The sequence below is a fragment of the Myxine glutinosa genome, chromosome 8 (assembly GCF_964187855.1).
Source record: "Myxine glutinosa chromosome 8, kmMyxGlut1.1, whole genome shotgun sequence".
In the NCBI taxonomy this organism is placed as follows: Eukaryota; Metazoa; Chordata; class Myxini; order Myxiniformes; family Myxinidae; genus Myxine; species Myxine glutinosa.
This window is the reverse complement of record NC_136268.1, coordinates 145,247,333-145,270,134: the sequence shown is the minus strand read 5'-3', so window position 1 is coordinate 145,270,134 and position 22,802 is coordinate 145,247,333. Positions and strand designations below refer to the sequence as shown.

The window sequence follows — 22,802 nt, the reverse complement described above, 5'->3', positions numbered from 1 at the left end:
GATATAGATGGTTACTGGCAATTGATCACATCTCTCTGACTCTCTGATGATCTCTCTGACTCTCTGGAAAAGCCTCTTTATTTAGTGGCTGATGACTTCACCCTCTACTGTGACATCCCACATGGTTCAGACAGGCAGACAGCAGTTTCTTCCCTCTCTTCAGACCTTGAAAAATAACCAGCTGGTCAAACACTTGGAATGTGGCTTTCAATCCTGACAAATCTCACACTTTCACTCTCTCTCTGTCCAAAAGGACTGTATGGAAAACCCTCCTATCTACTCGTACTTTCTCAACAATCAATCCTCTTGAGGAAGTTCAGTCATTCAAACTCCTGGGTCTCACAATCAGCTCTGGTCTTTCTTGGGAAAACCACATTTAAAAGTTACACTCCAAAGCCAGATGCCGACTGGCATCCTTCGTCGTACAAAGTCCTTCCTTGGCACACCTGAACTCCTATCCACCTACAAGGCTTTCATCTGCAGCTTGATGGAGTACTGCTCACCCCTCTGGGCTGGCTCCACTGCATCACATTTTCTCCAATGTGTTGTCCTTTCACCATCCTCAACCTTATCCTATTCCTCCCCTCCTCCACACTTCAGAAAAATAAAACCTTCAATTATTATCGTGCCTTTGATACTGAAAAAAAGTCAATAGGGTGAACAGAATAGGATAGGATAGGGTGAACACAGCAGAACAAGGTTGTGCAAAAGCAGCTGAGCAGATTTTTAGTACACATGCGTACAGTCACGTGAAAAAGTAAGTACACCCCATGTAAAGTTTTGACTTTTTCAACATATTGCAACATACAGCTATTTGATATTCATTTCAACAATATTGATAGATAAAGGTGATATAATATAACAAATATCATGAAACATTTACATTTTGTATTCCATTGTATAATTTAAATAAACATAAATGCAAATTTCGCATGTGGAAAAAGTAAGTACACCCCTACATTTATCACTACTTCAAATACGTAACATTAGAATCAGGTGCACCAGCTCAGGTGCAAATGATTAGAACATCGTTTGAGAGGATCTTGGAGGAACCTGTCTTATTTAAACCTCAGACATTTAGTTTGGTTTGCTCTTTGTTGTTGAAGTATGCGGCGTCACCATGCCGAGATCAAAAGATCTCTCTGAGGCCTTCAGAAAGAAGGTTATAGATACCTACGAGTCTGGGAAGGGATTTAAAAAGATCTCCAAACAATTTGAAGTCAATCATACGACTGTCCGGAAAATCATCTACAAGTGGAGAAGATTCCAAACAACTGCCAACTTGTTCACGCCAGGCTGCACCAGCAAGTTCAACCCGAGAGCAGACCGCAAGATGCTGAAAGAAGTCTCTACGAACCCCAGAATGTCATCACGGGACCTACAGGTAGCTCTTGCCACTGTTGATGTCAAAGTGCACGAGTCTACCATTAGAAAGAGGTTGCACAAATTTGATCTACATGGGAGGTGTGCCAGGAGGAAACCTTTGCTGTCCAGAAAGAACATCAGAGCAAGACTAAAGTTTGCTAATGAACACCTCGGCAAAGACCAGCACTTCTGGAACAATGTGCTCTGGACAGATGAGTCAAAGGTAGAGTTATTTGGCCACAGTACCAGAAGACGTGTTTGGCGAAAACCAAAGACAGCATTTGACCACAAGAACCTGATACCAACTGTAAAGCATGGTGGTGGAAATATTATGGTTTGGGGCAGCTTTGCTGCACCAGGGCCTGGGCAGCTCACCATCATAGAATCCACTATGAATTCTTCATTGTACCAGAGGGTGCTTGAGGATAATGTGAGGCCAGCTGTCGGAAAGTTGAAGCTCAACCGAAGGTGGACCTTGCAACATGACAATGACCCTAAACATACCAGTAAATCCACCAAGGAATGGCTGAAAAGAAAGAAATGGAGGGTTCTGCAATGGCCAAGTCAAAGCCCGGATCTAAATCCCATCGAGATGTTGTGGGGGGATTTGAAACGAGCTGTGCATGCAAGAAACCCCTCACACATCACACAGCTGAAAGAAATCTGCATGGAGGAGTGGGCAAAAATTTCTCCCAGTCGATGTCAGAGACTGGTAGACAGTTATAAGAAACACCTACTTGAGGTTGTTTCTGCCAAAGGGGGCAATACCACCTATTAGAGCCAAGGGTGTACTGACTTTTTCACATGCGAAATTTGCATTTATGATTATTTAAATTATACAATGGACTACAAAATGTAAATGTTTCATGATATTTGTTATGTTATATCACCTTTATGTATCAATATTGTTGAAATGAAGATCAAATAGCTGTATGTTGAAATATGTTGAAAAAGTCAAAACTTTACATGGGGTGTACTTACTTTTTCACTTGACTGTAGATGCCGTCTGGTCCAGTTGCAGAATCAGAGTCCAATGTTTCCAGAAACTTCTCTACCTTCTTAGGTGAAAACACAAATTCCTGGAGCAGTTGGGTGCAACTTGGTAGTGTGGCTACATAGAGCGAGGGTGTGGGGACACAGGATTTGGAAGCAAATACATAATTGAGGCATTCAGCCTTCTCACGAGCATAGTCACTGTGGTGCCATGTGAAGCGATTGCAGGGATGGAGGGGGAGCATACTCCAGAGACAGACTTAACAAGGTGCTGCCAAGCTTTGGAGGAGGGAGACAAGTTTGAAAGTTCTATCGTGAGGTTGGCCAGATGTTGTTTTATCGCTCTCCTGAGAATGGACACACACTTGTTGCAGACTTTGTGGAAGCTGTGAGGTTGCAGAGATGGGTCGAAGCTGAGAGGGGGTGGGAAGAGGGGGAAGCTGAGACGGGGTGGGACAAGGAGAAGCTGAGAGTGGCTGGACGAGGGGGGATCTGTGAGGCGACGGGGCGAGAGGGAAGCTGAGCGGGTAGGGTCAGGAGAAAGATGGGAGGAGGTGGAGTGAGGGGATGCAGAAAGGGGGGACTTGAAGTCAAGGAAAGAAAGGAAAGATTTTCAATTATTAGTTGACTGTAATCAGGCTTCTTCATCAGTAGGTATTTTTTTTCTTCAAAAGTTTACATTTTTTGTGGTCTCTTTTGAACAAAATGTCCACATGTGCTATTCTTTTCCAAAATATGTAAGACATTCATGAAAAAATAAATTGTCATTATCATTTTCATCTTTTTATTTTGACAAAAAAACAATACAACTGGTGACAATATTATGTGAGTTCCACAATGGTATTTGACTTTAAATTTTATACGACACCGTACGGGAAATCTTCCAGAAGCTTTAATAAAACATACACACATATATTTTCAGACTAACACTAAAATGACCTTTGATATCTTTATAAAATAGAGTCGCCAGGGTGAAAAGCAAGTGATAACAGTACAGTAGAGTTTGATGACACAAAGGGATAATGAGGGTGTAAAACAGTATCTATAAGTGATGAGGGTGAAATATCATTAGACATTACCAAGTATGGTAAAGGTGAGCAGAAAGTTACCAGCCTTGCTCCCCCTGCTCTGTCTGTGCTCTGTCCCCCAAATATTCCTATATTCCAGGAAATAACAAGATCTGCCAGCAACCCTCTTATGGTTAAATAGCCAAAATCTAAGCTCACTGCTCACGTTCACTACTTCATTCCTCTTTACTCCCGCCTCTGGAACAAACTCCCTCACTATCTTCAATCCCACTCCTCTCTCCAGGTCTTTAAAACAGCTATTTGCCACCATCCCCTGTCTTCCCCCATCCAAAACCTTGATCTCTTCTACCCCCGTTAATTCACCCCAGATCCACTTTTTTTTTTGAAAATTCCGACTTCTTTCTTTCCTGGAAGTCCTAGCTGTGTCCATGTGTTTTGTACCTTTCCCACTCCCCTCCCCTTCGCCTTCCCAAGCCCCCTCCCTCCCACAGATCTTCCGTTGTCCCTGTTCTCTGCTTTTGTACTTGTGTGCTGCCCTCTCTCTCCCCATCTTGTCTCCCGCATCCCTTTTTTGTATGTTTTGTGTGTCCGTTATTTTTTTTTATGATTGATGGTAGCTCTTACACGAGCATCGATCTGTATCCAACAAAGAAAAAAAAAATTATTCTCGCAACAATTGTGACGAGTGACGCGAGAGAGTATTTGGCATGGACGGCTACCCAGTTTCTTCAGGTGTTCCTGATCCATCCTTACTTCCACATGCTTAGCCATTGCATATACCTGATACACACAAACAAAAATAAAACAAACACACACAGAAAATCATTGTTTTTTTTGTTTTTTTAATGAATCAGTTCCTCATAATGCATTTTGTAATAAATTATTGAACAGCAACAGCTGTTCAACTGAACAACTCTGAATAACAATAATTCAGCTAAACAGCTGAACAGCTGAACAACGACAAGGCATTTGTTACAGATTCGTCACTTCCGTCTTTGTGGTTTTCATCCACTGGAAGCATTTTTAGTTTCATATACTATTATTGTTACAGTTTGGTGTGAAATGGAGATAACTGTCTTCATAGGTAAAAATTAGTGTTTCAAAAGAAAAACGAAATGGGTCGGGAAAAAACCGGAAGAGGAGGAAGAAGAGGCTGAAGCGGGTCAAGTGACATCGGGAAAGAAAGGCCAATCTGCTTCAAGGTGTCGAGCGGACGCTGGGGGACGTTGGTCACGAGCGAATATTGGTTTCCTCGGGAAAGGGATTCCTGTGACAGTGTCGTTATCGCTGTGGCAGATAAACCTGCAAGATGGGTTTTGCCGTTGGTTCCGAAAGTGAATCATTGTGGGAGAGCCTCCATTACAGGCCCGTCTGCCACTTCACCTCGCACCAGCCATTTCACCTCGCACCAGCCGTTAGCCTGGTTCTCGTGTGTGTCGTGGATTATGCTTGGGAATTCGCGGTTTTTTTTTTTTTTTTTTTTTTTTTTGGATACTGAATCGAGGCTCGTGAAAGAGCTAACATTTACTTCACAAACAAATCGACCAGACAAACAAAATACACAAAAAGAGGGAGCGGAATACAAGATGGGGAGAAAAGGGGAAGCACACAAACACAACATCCGAGAGCAGGGAGATGTGTGGAAGGGAGAGGGCCCGGGGGGAGGAGGCATGGGAAGGGGGGGGGGGGGGGGAGGGAGAAGTATAAAGCACAAGGACATCAAGGACTTCCAGGACAGAAGTTGGTATTTCAAAAAGGGGAATTGGGGTGAAATTAGCGGGGGTAGAAAAGATCAAGGTTTTGGATGGGGGAAGATAAGAGATGGTGGTGAACAGCTGTTTTAAAGACTTGGAGGGTGGAGTGGGATTGAAGAGAGTGAGGGAGTTTGTTCCAGAGGCGGGAGAAAAGAGGAATGAAGGAGTGAAGGTGAGCAGAGAGTCTTGATTTTGGCAGTTTAACCAAAAGAGGGTTGCAGGCAGATCTTGTGCGACCTGTAGGAATATTTGCGGGACAGAGCCCAGAGAGAGCTGGGGGGGCAAGGCCAGAGAGGAGTCGGTAGAAGACGGAAAGACCACCAACCTGCCTGCGGTGAGTGAGTGAGAGGCCCTTGGAGTTAGCTTCATCGCGGGAGATTCCAATGATTCTGAACGCTTTGGTTTCAACAGCGCGAAGGCGAGCTAGGTGTGAGGCAGGAGCACCAACCCAGAGGGGAGAGCAGTATTCCATTGAGCTGCGGATGAAAGCCTTGTATGTGGTGAGGAGCTCAGGTGTGCCAAGGAAGGACTTCGCATGACGGAGGATGCCCAGTCGGCGACTGGCTTTGGAGGCCAGATTTGAAATGTGGTTTTTCCAGGAAAGATCATGGCAGATAGTGAGACCCAAAAGCTTGAGTGACAGAACTTCTTGGAGAGGATTATTCAGAAAGTGGATGGGAGGGTTGTCCAGTCGGTCTTTTCGGAGAGACATCGTAAGAGTGTGAGATTTGTCAGGATTGAAAGACATGTTCCACTTGTTTGCCCAGTCTGTGATTTTGTCAAGGTCTGCAGAGAGTGAGGAGGCTGCAGACTGCCGATCTGAGGGATGAAGAATGGAGCGACAGAGAGTAGAGTCGTCAGCAAAGAGATAGAGAGGATTTTCAAGAGAGACAGAGAGATCATTGATGAAGACCAGAAAAAGCACAGGGCCCAGAACACTGCCTTGGGGAACTCCAGCCTGAACAGGAAGAGGAGATGAGAGAAACCCATTCAGGGCCACACGTTGACTATGACTAGAGAGGAAGTCCGCCAGCCATGCGTGGAGATTTCCATGGATACCAAAAGAGGAGAGTTTGGTGAGCAGAGCGGGGTGCCAGACTGTATCGAAGGCACGTGATATGTCAAGGGAGACTGCTCTAATTTCCTGTTTGGCATTGAGGACCTCCATCCATTGTTGAGAAAGCAGAAGCAGCATGTCCAGAGTGGAGTGTCCAGGTCTGAAACCAAATTGATGATCAGAGATCAAGCCATTGGAGAAGAGGAAAGATTTCATATCTGAAGCAATGATGGAATCCATGACCTTGCTGATAATTGGGAGAAGGCTGATTGGTCTGTAGTTGCTGGGATCTGTTTTTGCACCTTTTTTGTGCAAAGCGGTGATGTTGGCAGATTTCCAAGCAGATGGAAGATGACCTTGAGCAAAAGAGAGGGTGAAGAGAACAGAGAGAGGGAGTGAAAGAGCGGAAGAACATGATTTTAGGACCCGTGGGCTGATGCCGTCAGGTCCAGTTGCAGAATCAGAGTCGAGGGTTGACAGACACTTTTCCACCTTGTCAGGAGGAAAGGACACAGAGTCCAGGAGCAGCTGGGTACGACTGGGTACGGTGGGTACAGAGAGGGATGGGTTTGGGACACAAGATTTAGAGGCTAACACAGAGTTGAGGCATTCGGCTTTTTCACGTGCGGAGTCAGCCGTGTGGCCATTTAAGGTGAGGGAGGGGATGGAGGGGGAACAAACACCAGAAACAGATTTTACCAGACGCCACCAGGATTTGGAAGAGGGAGACAGATAAGAGAGTTCGGTCCTGAGGACGGAGAGATATTGTTTCCTGGCTCTCCTGAGGGTGGACACACACTTGTTTCGGGCTTTGTGAAAGGAAATGAGATTTCCTTCCGTTGGATTTGCTTTCCAGGAGACGAAAGCAAGTTGTTTCTGGGCAATAGCCTCACCACAAGATTCCATGTACCATGGACGGGAGGAAGGGTATGACAACTGAAGACGAGAAGGGATAAAACTGTGCATGAGAGAGAGAGCAATTTACTTTGGAAGAATTCCCAGGATGAGTTGATGTCAGAGGCAGTAGAGATGGGAGACCAGTCCAGATGATTGATGGCTGCTTGAAGACCGTGCCAGTTGGCCTGAGTGAAATGCCAGACTCGTCGACGCTGGGGAGGCTCTCTGAAAATGGTCAGAGAAATGTCCACTTTAACAAGCACATGATCAGAAGAGCCGATTTGAGCAGAAGAAGAGCAGCAGACATTTTCAGGGAAGTTAGTCATAACCAAGTCCAGAAGAGAAGATTCTCCGTTGACTGAGATCCGGGTTGGGAAATTGACAGATTGTGTCAGTCCCAGTGAGTCACAGAAGTCCTTTGCTGAAGAGCCATGGCTGGTGAGAGAGGTACCCACCCCCAGCCAACTGGCATGGTGACAGTTGAAATCACAACATATGAGGAAGAGAGAGTTGGGATGGGTAGATAGAAGTTGGTCCATATTATCAGACAGCGAGATGTAGATGGAGTCATAAACGGTTCTCTGCTTGGGAGCCACTGATAGTTCATGTCAGCGTCATTGTCTGGTGAACCGAAGGTGTGAATTCCCAGTCGCCTTTTGGATGAACTTTTGCCTGACTGACGTCGGCCCGACACCTCACCAAGCAGCTCTTCGGCAGCGTTGACTGTCGGCCGTCCTGGGTTCAGGTCTCGGTGCGACCTTTTTTCTTGTGATCGTGGCTCGACTTTGACCTGGTGTCGAGACAGTGACTTTGGGGGTGTTACAGTTCGCTCACGTGAAGTACCATGAGCTATTGAGTTAAGAAACTGGTGGTACCATCATAGGAATTATATGGTATTTGCTGTGCAATTGAGGTTTTCTTGTACTTGCGCAAGTTGTTATTATTGTGTGATTTCAATACAATACTTGGGTTTTGTAACAACTGATTGGTGTGGTTTCACCATTGGTCATTGGCACACATAATAGCACATCTTTCTGCCGTGACTCCTTTTGGGGCTCGGAGGTACACCGTGACCGAGGTTTGGAGAGGAGCACATAACAGAAATTGGGGGCTCGTCCAGGATAGAATTCCCTAACATTCCCAAAATTCCCAAATTTGGAATTTTCTAACATTCCCAAATTTGTATTTCTAAAAATTTGAAAATTTTTTGTGTGAAGGTTAACAGGTGCTAACTAATATTCACAATGGTGTTTGATGTAGAAAAGTTTGCGACGTCCCCTAACGAGGTACAGTACCAGGCGTTAAAAAGATTGGAACTCATGATATTGGCCAAATATTGTAACTTGGAGGTCCGAGTTTGTATGAAGAAAGCAGAGATTCAGACATTGGTGGTAGAATCTCTAGTGGGACAAGGAACATGGGAAGAGGTAGCCTTGGATTGGTTACCAGAGGAAAAAGGAAATCTGGAGCTCCGGAAAATGGAGATGCAACTGCAGAGCCAGGAAAGGTTAAAAGAGTTGGAATGGAAAGCAGAAAAGTAAAGAGCAGAGGAAAGAGCAGAGGAAAGGAGGGCTGAAAAGGAAAGAGCAGCGCAGGAACGAGAACTCGAGGAGAGAAGAGCCAAGGAAAGAGCAGAAGAAAGGAAAGCAGAAAAGGAAAGAGCAGAACAGGAACGAGAACTCGAGGAGAGAAGAGCAGTGGAAAGAGCAGAGGAAAGAAGAGCCGAAAGGGAGTTAAAGGAACGGGACATGGAGTATCAGAGGGAACTTAAACTCAAGGAGCTTGAATTACTGGGGGAACGGATAGAAGTAGTATCCATGCCGGCTAGTTCGACAACCAGTCAGAACTCTTGGGATGTTGGTAGACATGTGAGGCTGGTTCCACCCTTCAATGAAAAGGAGGTAGCCAAGTTCTTTTTACACTTTGAGAAGGTGGCTCAAATGTTACAATGGCCTGTGGGGTCCTGGACTATGTTAGTACAAAGTGTTCTGGTGGGTAAAGCTCAAGATATCTATTGGGCTTTACCGATTGACCAATGTGCAGATTATGAGATAGTGAAGAAAGCCATTCTCAAAGCCTATGAATTGGTCCCTGAAGCTTACCGACAAAAATTTAGGAATGCCAGGAAGAGGGAGAGTGAGACCCATGTGGAGTTTGCCAGAATAAAGGAAACTATGTTTGATAGGTGGTGTGACTCGAAGGAGATTGGGAAAGACTTCAACCATTTACGACAATTGATCTTGGTGGAGGAATTTAAACAATGTGTCCACGTGGACATTAAAGTGCATCTGGATGAAAAAAAGGTCCCGGAGTTGTATGAGGCAGTAACAGTAGCAGATGACTATGCCTTGACACACCGGATGGGGTTCCACAAACCTAACTTCCCGCCTAGAGTTAGCCAGGGGAGTTACGGTAAATCAGGATCGGAGAACAAATTTTCATGGAGGCGGCCTAGAGAGGACTATGGGGACAAATCTGATACCGCGACTTTTAGGGATCAGAAGACTGCAGTTCCAAGGCATACCTATCTTCCGGGGGGCCCAAGGCAAACCACGTGCCTACTTGCGCTTTTTGCAAGAAACCTGGGCATTTGATGTCCCAATGTTACGCCATGAAAAAGAAAAATCAGTAGCGGAGTCAGACTAGTGCAACTCCGAATGCGTTGGCCAATGCGAGAAATCGTCCTTGGAGGACAGTGCCTTGTGAAGGTTCCCATGCCAAAGTTACGGCATCACAGAACGACCTTGTCCAATAGGATTACAAATCTTTTATTTCCGAGGTGGTTTGTGTCATTGGATGGGGACTTATCTAACCAGAGACCTGTTAGGGTATTGAGGGACACAGGAGCACATCAATCTTTGATGCTTGAGGGCATTTTGCCATTGTCGGAGAAGACGGCAACGGGGGTTAGTGTTCTCTTACAGGGGGTTGGTGGCTATGTTAAAGCTCCTCTTCATCTCATCCATTTAAAGTCTGAGTTGGTGTCAGGACCGGTCACTGTGGGGTTACAAGCCACTCTTCCTGTGGAGGGAATCTCTTTTATTATCGGGAATGATTTGGCCGGGGGTCGAGTTTCTGGTAATCCGATGTTGGTTGAAAAGCCCAGTATGGAAAATAACACAGCACAGTTAGAGCAGGAGATTCCTGGTATCTTTCCATCCTGTGCAGTGACTCGTGCAATGGGTAGGAAGTGCTCTGAAGAGAAGGAGAAGAAATGTGATGTGGATTTGGGTTCCATAGAGATATTGGAGGAAAAGTCTGGAAGAGGTAATAGGAAAGGGGAGTGACATCAAGGAACCTAAGGAAAAGGTGGCATCTCGACCAAAAGAGAAAATGGAGTGTCCGTCGGAGACATCTGGGAACGAGGCTGAACAAACGGTGCTTGTCCGAACGAGACTTGTTGAAGAACAACACAGAGATTCGGAGCTCCGGAGTTTGATTGGTAAAGCCATTACAGAGGAAGAGGCTATGAAGATACCTGTTGGTTACTTCAGGAAAGGGGAAATACTCATGAGAAAATGTAGACCTCGGAGGTACACCGTGACCGGGGTTTGGGGAGGAGCACGTAACACATTAATTTAAAATTCAAAGGATTGCACGAATTCCATAACAACAAATACTAAACTTTGTTGAAATAGTATAAATAAAATAAATAACCTAAATTAAATTTATTGCATTAATTCTATAACAACATATACTAAACTTTGTTTTAATAGTATAAATAAAATACATAAAATAAATAACTTAAATTAATTCCATGAATTCTATAACATCATATACTAAACTTTGTTGTAATAGTATAAATTAAATAAATAAGTTGAATAAATTGCACTAATTCTATAACAACACATCCTAAACTTTGTTTAATAGTGTAAATTAAATAAATTGGACTAATCCGATAACAACATATACTAAACTTTGTTGTAATCTTACTATAATTCACCAAATGTCTGTCCGTCTGTCTGTCAGTCCGTTCGAAGGTACCACAAAAACGGCTGAACCCTGGGCCGGATTTAGGAATGGGCAAGCTGGGCAGTTGCCCAGGGGCCTCCACAACCAGGGGGCCTCCACATATTTCATTAAAAAAAAATTGTTATGAAAAATGTACAGTAAAACCTCCTCCAACGCGGCCTCCACGAATACGGTTTCCAATTTACGCGCTGAATTAAATGCGTCAAAACCTCCCCAACGCGAGTTTGTGTTTCGCATTTACGCGATCGTGGCTGGTGTTTTCCCAAAGATTTATATTATTCTTATTCCTTGTTACTGTACTCTACTTTACTTAACCCATGTATACACAAGGCAGGTGTTCTTAGGCTAAATACAAGGCTAAAAAGACCCCCCTTGTGTGGACAAGGGTTAATTAATATTTAATTTATACATACGATGATACGAGTCGCCACCTGCCATCATCGGCGATCGCAGTTCGATTTTCGATCGCAGTTCGAGTCGCATATCGCAGATCGCACCCCTTATCACAGATTGAGTTCGATCGCAGTGAAAGAATCAACCATTAGGACGGTACGGAAGGCCGAAGATAAAATCCATTCCAGCGTTCATGCAGGAGCCTCCACGCAACATCACAACAGCTACCAGCAGCACTTCAACCCCTTCCACCAGTAATTCAACACCATCCACCAGAAAATCATCACCCTAAACCTCCAACAACCACCTCACAATAAGGTGTTATTTTGCAATAATACAGTACTATTATGATACTACCGTAACACTTATTTTAATGTATATTTAATAATGCTGCACCATTCCATACAAAGAAACATGTAAAAAAAAAAAGCAAGAAAGGCTGTTTTAGGGTCAGTTTTTGGGAGCCTGGAACATATCCCCAATTTCCACATACGCTTAATGATTCCTCCAACGCGAATTTCTCCAAAACGAGGTTATCCCAGAACGTATCCCTCGCGTTGGAGGAAGTTTTACTGTATTTGTAACAATGGAAGCGTTCCTATTGATGCTGCTAATCTTTCAGGCTGGACAAAGGGATAATGCTGACTCATCCTTGGTAAGCAGTGTGCAGTATATGCAGTGTGTATCACCAAGGGTGCATCAAGGAAAGCTAATGTACCATAGATATTTGTGTTGTCGCCTGCCATATCATAGCAATTGCACTGCTACATTCCAGATTTTTCGCAAATAAAATAAACGCAAATTTTCTTGCAGGAATGAGTGGAATGGACAGGCACAAAGGTTCACGACATTTTGCAAGTGGTGCTGCAAAGAAGAACGTATCTAAGGAACGTACTGAAAGAGAAGCTCAAGAACTTGCAAAAATACGTCGAATGACTGAATTCTTCACTCGTCCATCAGCTTCAGAAGCAGACAGTGCTTCACCTTCAGTACAACCAGAGCAGGCACCTGCTGCAGAGACACCAGCCTCATCTTCATCCGGCCTGTCTACGGTAGAAAATGACCAGAATGTCGAGAAGACAGACACTGCTTCAAAGCAAGTGCTTCCAGAATCTCATACAAATACACAGGTTGATGACATTAGCGTATGGCCAGAGCATATGACGAAATAATTCATTGACTATTGGGCTGTGAAAGGTGCTGAGGATCTCCACAACAGTGATGTCAAGTCTTTGGATGCTTAATCAGCAATACAAAAAGTTGCAAACAATGTCATTCGGAAATATACACCAGCTATGTTTGAGCGACGAAATCGAAATGGGGAAGTTGTGATATGCCCTTGGCTTTGTTTTTCACCAGCAAATGGTCGACTCTACTGCTTCTTTTGCAAGCTAATGGGTGTTGCAAGATCACAATTCACACATGATGGGTTCTGCGAATGGAAACACGCTAGTGATCGACTTGGTGCCCATGAGCAATCAAAAGACCACATTCAAGCAGTTTTGTCAGCAGCAAGTCGTGCAAAGAAAGCTGGACGTGTAGACCCTGAACTTGCACAAGAAGTGGATCGAAATGAGCAATATTGGTGCAGTCTTCTAACGCAACTGGTCATTGTCCTTAAATTTGCATGTGAACGAGGCCTAGCTCTTCGTGGAGATAATAATGAAACATTTGGATGTAAAAATAATTCTCCTCATAATGGAAACTACTTGGGAATACTAGAGCTTTTGGCTGAATATGATGATTTCCTCAGGCAACACATCCAGAATCATGCAAATCGTGGCAGTGGTCATACAAACTATTTGTCTTCAACCATCTGTGAAGAACTTGTCAGACTAATGGGCAATGAAGTTCTGAATGAAATCATTTCACGCATAAAACTGTCGAAATACTATCTTGATTCCACAGCTGCTGAAGGTCATGTTGATCAACTAACTCTGATCTTCAGATACATGGAGCATGATACACCAGGTGAGAGATTTGTGAAGTTCTTGCCAAATCAAGGACACAAGCCTCAATAAATGTTTGAAGGATTGATGAAATTCCTTGCAGACCATGACATTGACATTCAGAATTGTCGTGGGCAATCATATGATAAAGCCTCAGCAATGAGTGGGAGATACAATGGTCTTCAAGCTAAAGTGGCAGCTGAAAATCATCATACAGTTTGGATACCCTGTGCTGGACATTCACTGAACCTAGTTGGACAAGCAGCAGCTGAATGTTGTCAAGCAGCTGTGGCATTTTTTGACTTCCTCGAGGCAATTTATGTGTTCTTCACAGCTTTCACACATCGTTATGAAATTCGTACAGACTCACTGAAGACTGTGGAATCTGGTCCTGTATCTGTGCCAAAGAGGGTTTCTACATCACGATGGTCCTGTCGATCCGAAGCAATAAAAGCACTCGTCCAAGGATATCACCCAATCCGTGAAGCACTTGCCAAAATAGCAAGAGATGAAAATGAGATGTTCAAAGCAAGTTCTGAGGCAAATGGTCTCCATGACAGGATGTGCAAACTGGAGACTAGCATCTATGCTGTTTTTTGGCGTGACATTCTTGACAGAGTTAACGCCACAAGTCACATGTTGCAAGATCCAAAACTTGATCTGAACACAGCAGTAGCAATGTTGAAGTCCTTGAAATGTTTTGTATGTGAAAAACGGGAGTGCTTTCATGTTTATGAGGAGAAAGGAAAGGAGATGTCTGGAACTGATGATTATGTGCAGCTGCAGACACGCAATCGTCAACGAAATGTGCGCCCCAATCCATTGGATTATGGATGACCAGAAGAAGCTGCACTCTCACTGTCTGAAAAATTTAGAGTTCAGAATTTTCTTCCAGTAATTGATCAGTTTCTGAGTTCATTGGAGCAACGATTGGAAGTCTGTGAGAACACCTGTTCTCTTTTCGGTTTCTTGCGTAAACTGGAAACACTGGACTGCGATGAAATCGAAGCAGCTGCAGCAAAATTGGTTGCTGAGTACAAGGATGATCCAGATCAAACACTTGGTGTTGAACAGGTGCAGTTTGCAGCCTTCCTCACTCATTTACTGGAATACGAAGATGATAAGATAGGGAGAGAACATTTCCTTGACAAACTGTTGATGGACAAGAAAGTTGCGGATACATTTCCAAATGTCGAGATAATGCTACGGATGTACTTGGTGCTCATGGTCACAAACTGTTCTGGAGAACGTTCATTCAGTAAAATGAAGTTCATCAAGAACAGACTCCGTACTACAATGTGTCATGATAGGCTCAGTCACCTGGCCTTGATGAGTATTGAATGTGACATTCTCAGAGAGATTGACTTCGACAAATTGATCCAAGACTTTGCAAGGGTCAAGTCTCGTAAAGTGCCTGGTCTGTAAATATAGGTATTAGGTACTTTACTAGATTCTTATGATTGATCATGCTTGACCTGCTTGCTTTTTCACTATTCAGATTCTTTATACTTGAAACATAGGAACTTCGTAGATTCTTATAGATTGATCATGATGTTTAAAGATGTGCCTGCTTGCTGATTCAAATTCTTTATGCTTGAAACAAAGGAACTAGATTCTTATATAGATTGATCATGATGTTTATAGATGTACATTCTTATTCAGATTCTTTGTACTTGAAAAATATACTTTATGGATGACTAACTATGTCTTGTCACATTTTTAGTATTCCAAGGTAGGGTGGGCCTCCACTACTGAAGGCTGCCCAGGGGCCTCCACATGTCTAAATCCGACACTGGCAGAGACCACCGACTTTTCTGCGATAGTGAAGTGATAACCCCAAAGACTTGTTATTGTTTAGGATTGTTTGATAAAAGATTACTCATGTGATACACAATATTTGCAGGTTACGAATGGAAATATCTGACAATACCAACAGATGTTTGCCAAAACTCCCCAAACGTGTGTCATAATTCACTCTGCAAGAAATTTAAATGCTAGCGAATTTCTTTCAAATCATAGACTGAAGTTCATATTTCTAACAGTAAAAATCTCCAATCTCAGTGCATTCTTTCTCTCTCACAGTTCCACATCTTCATCTCATTTTCACATTCAGATTTTCATCATACTCCATTTTCATTATCCACCCTGTATATAAAATAAAAACTATCAATGCAGTGTTATAAAGAAACTAGCAGGTACCTACAAATGTAAAATGTGACTTCAACAATATTATGTAAAGAACACTTAAAATGATATCATGCAGTGAACTGAATGTTGTCTTGCTGTGTGCTCTTTAAATATGTTGCTTTATACAATAAAAACCTCAAGACTATTTTGTGTGACCATTGTCCGTCCCTCGACCGTGTGGTGTCAATCGGACCGTGCTGTACCTCGGCTATTTGTGGTCTTCATCAAAGTTATGCCATTGTATGCCAGGTGTGAAATCACAGTCAAAACTAGAACGGCACTCGGGGAGCACATAACTCCTCCAGGCTGAACAGTTTATGTTTTGTATCCCATTGATAGGCCAGATCTGGATCCGGACCTGAACCAAAATCGAATCGGCTTGTTCTTGTCACCGAACCAACCTATCCACCAAGTTTTGTCACAACTCGTCCACAACGTTTTGAAATATCCTGCTATATATCGTTTTTTGCCCAATCACTCAACGGTGAAGAACCACTGAAAAAATTCTAGTAGCCGGATTCGGTTTCGCATTTTCACCAAAATCGAATCATTTTGTCATTAGCACATACCCAACCTCTCCACCAAATTTCGTCCAAATCCGTCCACAACGTTTTGAGATGGCCTTTTCACAACCAAAATAGAGGGGTAAAACACCCTCCACCCACCTTCGGTGGCAGCGGTAACAATGTCCAATTCACAGTATCGCAGAAATTCTCAAGTGATCCTCAACTAACCTAACTATGCGTAATGCATGACAATGTAATTCTGGCAAACCTTCCAATCTACTTTCTTAGCAATCCTCTTGAGGAAGTTCAGTCATTCAAACTCCTGAGTCTCACTATCAGCCATGATCTTTCTTGGGCAAGCCACATTTCAAAGGAGGCCTCCAAAACCAGTCGCCGACAGGGCTTACTCCGTCATACAAAGTCCCTCCTTGGAACACCTGAACTGAACTGCTATCCACCTACAAGGCTTTCATCCGCAGCTTGATGGAGTACGGCTCTCCCCTTTGGGCTGGCTCCCCTGCCTCACATCTTGCTCAGCTTGATGCTGTGGAAACCAAGGCCTTCAAGATTATTGGAATATCCAGTCAGCATTTTAATGCATTTGAATTTTTAATTATATACCCAGTAGTGCCAAGCTTATACCCAGTAGTGCCATGATCGGTAGTGGGCTGATGAATGAAAGGAAAACAACTCGAACATGCATGGTTGTGTGAAAAAAAAGAAGAAGCCTGCTGAGGTTGTTTAACACTTCCAAGACATTGCCAAGCTATAACGGAAGTACATTTCCGAAAATTCATTATTTACAAGGAATCACTCCATTGCCATTGGTTGAAGTGTGCATTGGCCAAAAATGTTCAAGGACTGAGGTGATAAACACTTTTTAATTTTTTTGTATACTCACTATAACAGCTAACACATAGAACATATAATAGAGGGAGTGGGGAACAAGAGAGGGAAGCACAAACCAGTAAAGAACAGGGACATCGGGAGATCTGTGGAAGAGAGGGCTGGTGTGGGGAACATGGGATAAGCAAGATGGACACTATAGGGACTTTCAGGAAAGAAAACGGAATTTGAAGGAAGTGGATTTGGGGTGGATTAATGGGGGTAGAAAAGATTAAGGTTTTGGATGGGGAAAGCTAAAAGATGGTGGTGAACAGCTGTTTGGAAGACCTGGATGAAGGAGTGGGATTTAAGAGAGTGGAAAGAGAGAGTTCGAGAGGCGGAAAAAAGAGGAATGAAAGAGTGAAGGTCAGAAGAGAGTTGTTGCAAAACAAACGTGTTAAAACAAAACAAACAAACAAAACAAACAAACAAACAAAACAAAACGTGTTGCAAAACCACTTTCCACACTTGTGCTGGCGTTGAAAAACACTTATCGCACATGTGTTAGTGCTGCAAAACCACACTTCGCACTTGTGTTAACGTTGAAAACCACTTTTGGCCCCTGTGATAGCGTTGAAAACCACTTCCCGCACCTGCGGTCATGTTGAAAAACATCTTTTCGCCCTCATGTTAGTGTTGAAAAACACTTTTCGCACTTACGCTCGTGTTAAAAACTAATCTCCACACTTTTGTTAGTGTTGCAAAACCTCCTTCCGCACTTGTGCTGGCGATGGATACCACTTTTCGCACTTGTGTTAGTGTTGCAAAACCAATTTCGACACTTGGTTTAGTATTGCTAAACCACTTTCCGCACTTGTGCTGGAGTTGAAAACCACTTTTCGCGCATGTGTTAGTGTTGCAAAACCACGTTCCGCACTTGTGTACGTGTTGCAAAACCACTTTTCACACTTGTGCTGACGTTGAAAACCAATTTTCACACATGTGTTGGTGTTGCAGAACCATTTTCCGCACTCGTGCTCGTGTTAATAACCACCTTTTGCGCTCTTGTTATTGTTCAAACCCCTTTCCGCACCTGCGCTCGTGTTGCAAAACAACTCTATGCACTTGTGTTAGAGTTGCAAAACCAATTTCGACATTTGGGTTAATCTTGCTAAACCACTTTCCACACTTGTGCTGGCATTGAAAACCACTTTTAGCATTTGTGCTTGTATTAAAAACCACTTTTCACACTTGTGTTAGTGTTGCAAAAACCACTTTCCGCACTTGTGCTGGCATTGAAAACAACTTTTCCCACTTGTGTTTGTGTTGCAAAACCACGTTCCGCACTTGTGTTAGCGTTGAAAAGCACTTTTCGCACTTGTGTTCGTGTTGCAAAACCACTTTTCGCACTTGTGTTAGCGTTGAAAAGCACTTTTCGCACTTGTGTTCGTGTTGCAAAACCACTTTTCGCACTTGTGTTGGTGTTGCTAAACCACTTTCCGCACTTGTGCTGACATTGAAAACACTTTCCGGACCTGAGCTGGTTTTGCAGAATCACTTTCCGCACTTGTGCTGGCATTGAAAACCACTTTTTGCACTCGTGTTGCAAAAACCTCTTTCCACACTTGTGCTGGCGTTTAAACCACTTTACGCACTTGTGCTCATGTTGCAAAACCACTTTTCGCACCTGTGTTGGTGATGCAAAACCACTTTCTGCACCTGCGTTCGTTGCAAAACCACTTTTCGCGCTCCTGTTCGTGTTCAAAGCCACTTTTAGCACTTGTGTTGGTGTTGCAAAACTGCTTTCTGCACTTGTGTTAGTGTTGCAAAACCACTTTTGCACTTGTGTTAGCGTTGAAAACCACTTTGCGCACTTGAGCTGGTGTTTCAGAACCACTTTTTCGCACTTGTGCTGGCATTGAAAACCACTTTTTCCACTTGTGTTCGTGTTGATAACCACTTTTCGCACACTTGTTAGTGTTGCAAAACCAATTTCGACACTTGGTTTGGTATTGCTAAACCACTTTCCGCACTTGTGCTGGCATTGAAAACCACTTTTCGCAATTGTGATAGTGTTGCAAAACCAGGTTCCGCACTTGTGTTAGCATTGAAAACCACTTTTCGCACTTGTGTTAGCGTTGAAAACTACTTTTGGCACTTGTGTTAGCGTTGAAAACCACTTTTCGCACTTGTGTTCGTGTTGGAGAACCACCTTTTGCACTTCTGTTAGCGTTGTAAATCACTTTTCTCACTTGTGTTAGTGTTGTAAAACCATTTTCCGCACTTGTGCTCGCATTGAAAACCACTTTCCGCACTTATGTTGGTGTTGCAAATTCACTTTCCGCACCTGCGCTCGTGTTGCAAATCCACTTTTCGCACTTGTGTTGGTGTTGCAAAAACCACTTTTCGCACTTGTGTTGGTGCAGGAAACCACTTTTGCACTTGTATTAGTGTGGAAAAACACTTTTCGCACTTGTGTTAATGTTGAAAAACCACTTTTCGCACTTGTGTTAGTGTTGAAAAACCACTTTTCGCACTTGTGTTGGTGCAGGAAACCACTTTTGCACTTGTATTAGTGTGGAAAAAACACTTTTTGCACTTGTGATAGTGTTGAAAAACCACTTTTCGCACTTGTGTTAGTGTTGATAAACCACTTTTCGCACTTGTGTTTGTGCAGGAAACCACTTTTGCACTTGTATTAGTGTGGAAAAACCACTTTTCGCACTTGTGTTAGTGTTGAAAAACCACTTTTCGCACTTGTGTTAGTGTTGAAAAACCACTTTTCGCACTTGTGTTGGTGCAGGAAACCACTTTTGCACATGTATTAGTGTGGAAAAAACACTTTTTGCACTTGTGATAGTGTTGAAAAACCACTTTTCGCACTTGTGTTAGTGTTGAAAAACCACTTTTCGCACTTGTGTTGGTGCAGGAAACCACTTTTGCACTTGTATTAGTGTGGAAAAAACACTTTTCGCACTTGTGTTAGTCTTGAAAAACCACTTTTCGCACTTGTGTTAGTGTTGAAAAACCACTTTTCGCACTTGTGTTGGTGTTTAAAAACCACTTTTCGCACTTGTGTTGGTGCAGGAAACCACTTTTGCACTTGTATTAGTGTGGAAAAAACACTTTTTACCTTCGCAAAAGCGGAAGGTTATGTTTTGATCGCTGTGTATTTATTTGTATGTCTGTGTGTGTGTGTGTGTATGTTATTCGCATAACTCAAAAAGTATTCAACCGAATTGCATGAAATATGGTGGGATGATTGGTTATTATACGGGACACATTTGATTAGATTTTGGGAGCAATTGGGTCAAAGGTCAAGGTCAAGGTCACGAAAAGGTCAAAATCGTATTTTTACCATAGCGCGGTCAATTTTTATCCAATTGGCATGCAACTAATGCCAAAATGTTCAGAATTCAATGCCCGATCTTGAGATATACGACATGACCCAGTGAAGACATTACCCTTGTTAGCGGTTGGGGGTCAAAGGTCAGGGGGGTCACGACCTTGCAAAATGTGCGTTTTTTGTCATAACTCGGTCAATTCTTATCCGATTTGCATGAAATCAGCACCAAACTGTTCACTGTTCTGTTCCCTACACTCCCATGCCAAGTACAGAACAGTAGCTGCGGCGAAGGTATGCGCTCTACCGAGTGCCCGTTCTAGTTGCACTTGTGATAGTGTTGAAAAACCACTTTTCGCACTTGTGTTAATGTTGAAAAACCACTTTTCACACTTGTGTTGGTGCAGGAAACCACTTTTGCACTTGTATTAGTGTGGAAAAAACACTTTTTGCACTTGTGATAGTGTTGAAAAACCACTTTTCGCACTTGTGTTAGTGTTGATAAACCACTTTTCGAACTTGTGTTGGTGCAGGAAACCACTTTTGCACTTGTATTAGTGTGGAAAAACCACTTTTCGCACTTGTGTTAGTGTTGAAAAACCACTTTTCGCACTTGTGTTAGTGTTGAAAAACCACTTTTCGCACTTGTCTTGGTGCAGGAAACCACTCTTGCACATGTATTAGTGTGGAAAAAACACTTTTTGCACTTGTGATAGTGTTGAAAAACCACTTCTCGCACTTGTGTTAGTGTTGAAAAACCACTTTTCGCACTTGTGATAGTGTTGAAAAACCACTTTTCGCACTTGTGTTGGTGCAGGAAACCACTTTTGCACTTGTATTAGTGTGGAAAAAACACTTTTTGCACTTGTGATAGTGTTGAAAAACCACTTTCGCACTTGTGTTAGTGTTGAAAAACCACTTTTCGCACTTGTGTTAGTGTTGAAAAACCACTTTTCGCACTTGTGTTAGTGTTGAAAAACCACTTTTCGCACTTGTGTTAGTGTTGAAAAACCACTTTTCGCACTTGTGTTGGTGCAGGAAACCTCTTTTGCACTTGTATGAGTGTGGAAAAAACACTTTTTGCACTTGTGATAGTGTTGAAAAACCACTTTTCGCACTTGTGTTAGTGTTGAAAAACCATTTTTCGCACTTGTGTTGGTGCAGGAAACCACTTTTGCACTTGTATTAGTGTGGAAAAACCACTTTTTGCACATGTGATATTGTTGAAAAACCACTTTTCGCACTTGTGTTAGTGTTGAAAAACCACTTTTCGCACTTGTGTTGGTGCAGGAAACCACTTTTGCACTTGTATTAGTGTGGAAAAAACACTTTTTGCACTTGTGATATTGTTGAAAAACCACTTTTCGCACTTGTGTTAGTGTTGAAAAACCACTTTTCGCACTTGTGTTGGTGCAGGAAACCACTTTTGCACTTGTATTAGTGTGGAAAAAACACTATTTGCACTTGTGATAGTGTTGAAAAACCACTTTTCGCACTTGTGTTAGTGTTGAAAAACCACGTTTCACACTTGTGTTGGTGCAGGAAACCACTTTTGCACTTGTATTAGTGTGGAAAAAACACTTTTTGCACTTGTGATAGTGTTGAAAAACCACTTTTCGCACTTGTGTTAGTGTTGTTAAACCACTTTTCGCACTTGTGTTTGTGCAGGAAACCACTTTTGCACTTGTATTAGTGTGGAAAAACCACTTTTCGCACTTGTGTTAGTGTTGAAAAACCACTTTTCGCACTTGTGTTAGTGTTGAAAAACCACTTTTCGCACTTGTGTTGGTGTTTAAAAACCACTTTTCGCACTTGTGTTGGTGCAGGAAACCACTTTTGCACTTGTATTAGTGTGGAAAAAACACTTTTTGCACTTGTGATAGTGTTGAAAAACCACTTTTCGCACTTGTGTTAGTGTTGAAAGACCACTTTTCGCACTTGTGTTGGTGCAGGAAACCACTTTTGCACTTGTATTAGTGTGGAAAAAACACTTTTTGCACTTGTGATAGTGTTGAAAAACCACTTTTCGCACTTGTGATAGTGTTGAAAAACCACTTTTTGCACTTGTGTTAGTGTTGAAAAACCACTTTTCGCACTTGTGTTAGTGTTGAAAAACCACTTTTCGCACTTGTATTAGTGTGGAAAAAACACTTTTTGCACTTGTGATAGTGTTGAAAAACCACTTTTCGCACTTGTGTTAGTGTTGAAAAACCACTTTTCGCACTTGTGTTAGTGTTGAAAAACCACTTTTCGCAATTGTGTTGGTGCAGGAAACCACTTTTGCACTTGTATTAGTGTGGAAAAACCACTTTTTGCACTTGTGATAGTGTTGAAAAACCACTTTTCGCACTTGTGTTAGTGTTGAAAAACACCTTTTCGCACTTGTGTTGGCGCAGGAAACCACTTTTGCACTTGTATTAGTGTGGAAAAAACACTTTTTGCACTTGTGATAGTGTTGAAAAACCACTTTTCGCACTTGTGTTAGTGTTGAAAAACCACTTTTCGCACTTGTGTTGGTGCAGGAAACCACTTT

At 42.8% G+C, this 22,802-nt stretch overlaps 1 long non-coding RNA gene across 1 annotated transcript in view; it reads left to right on the top strand.

The window, feature by feature from the left end:
• LOC144893344 (uncharacterized) overlaps positions 1 to 15,740 on the top strand; it is a 65,122-nt gene extending 49,382 nt beyond the window's left edge. Inside the window, exon 3 of the long non-coding RNA XR_013624416.1 lies at positions 15,132 to 15,740. This is a non-coding gene — a long non-coding RNA (uncharacterized LOC144893344). The remainder of the gene's footprint in view (positions 1 to 15,131) is intronic.
• The last annotated feature ends 7,062 nt before the right edge of the window (positions 15,741 to 22,802 follow it).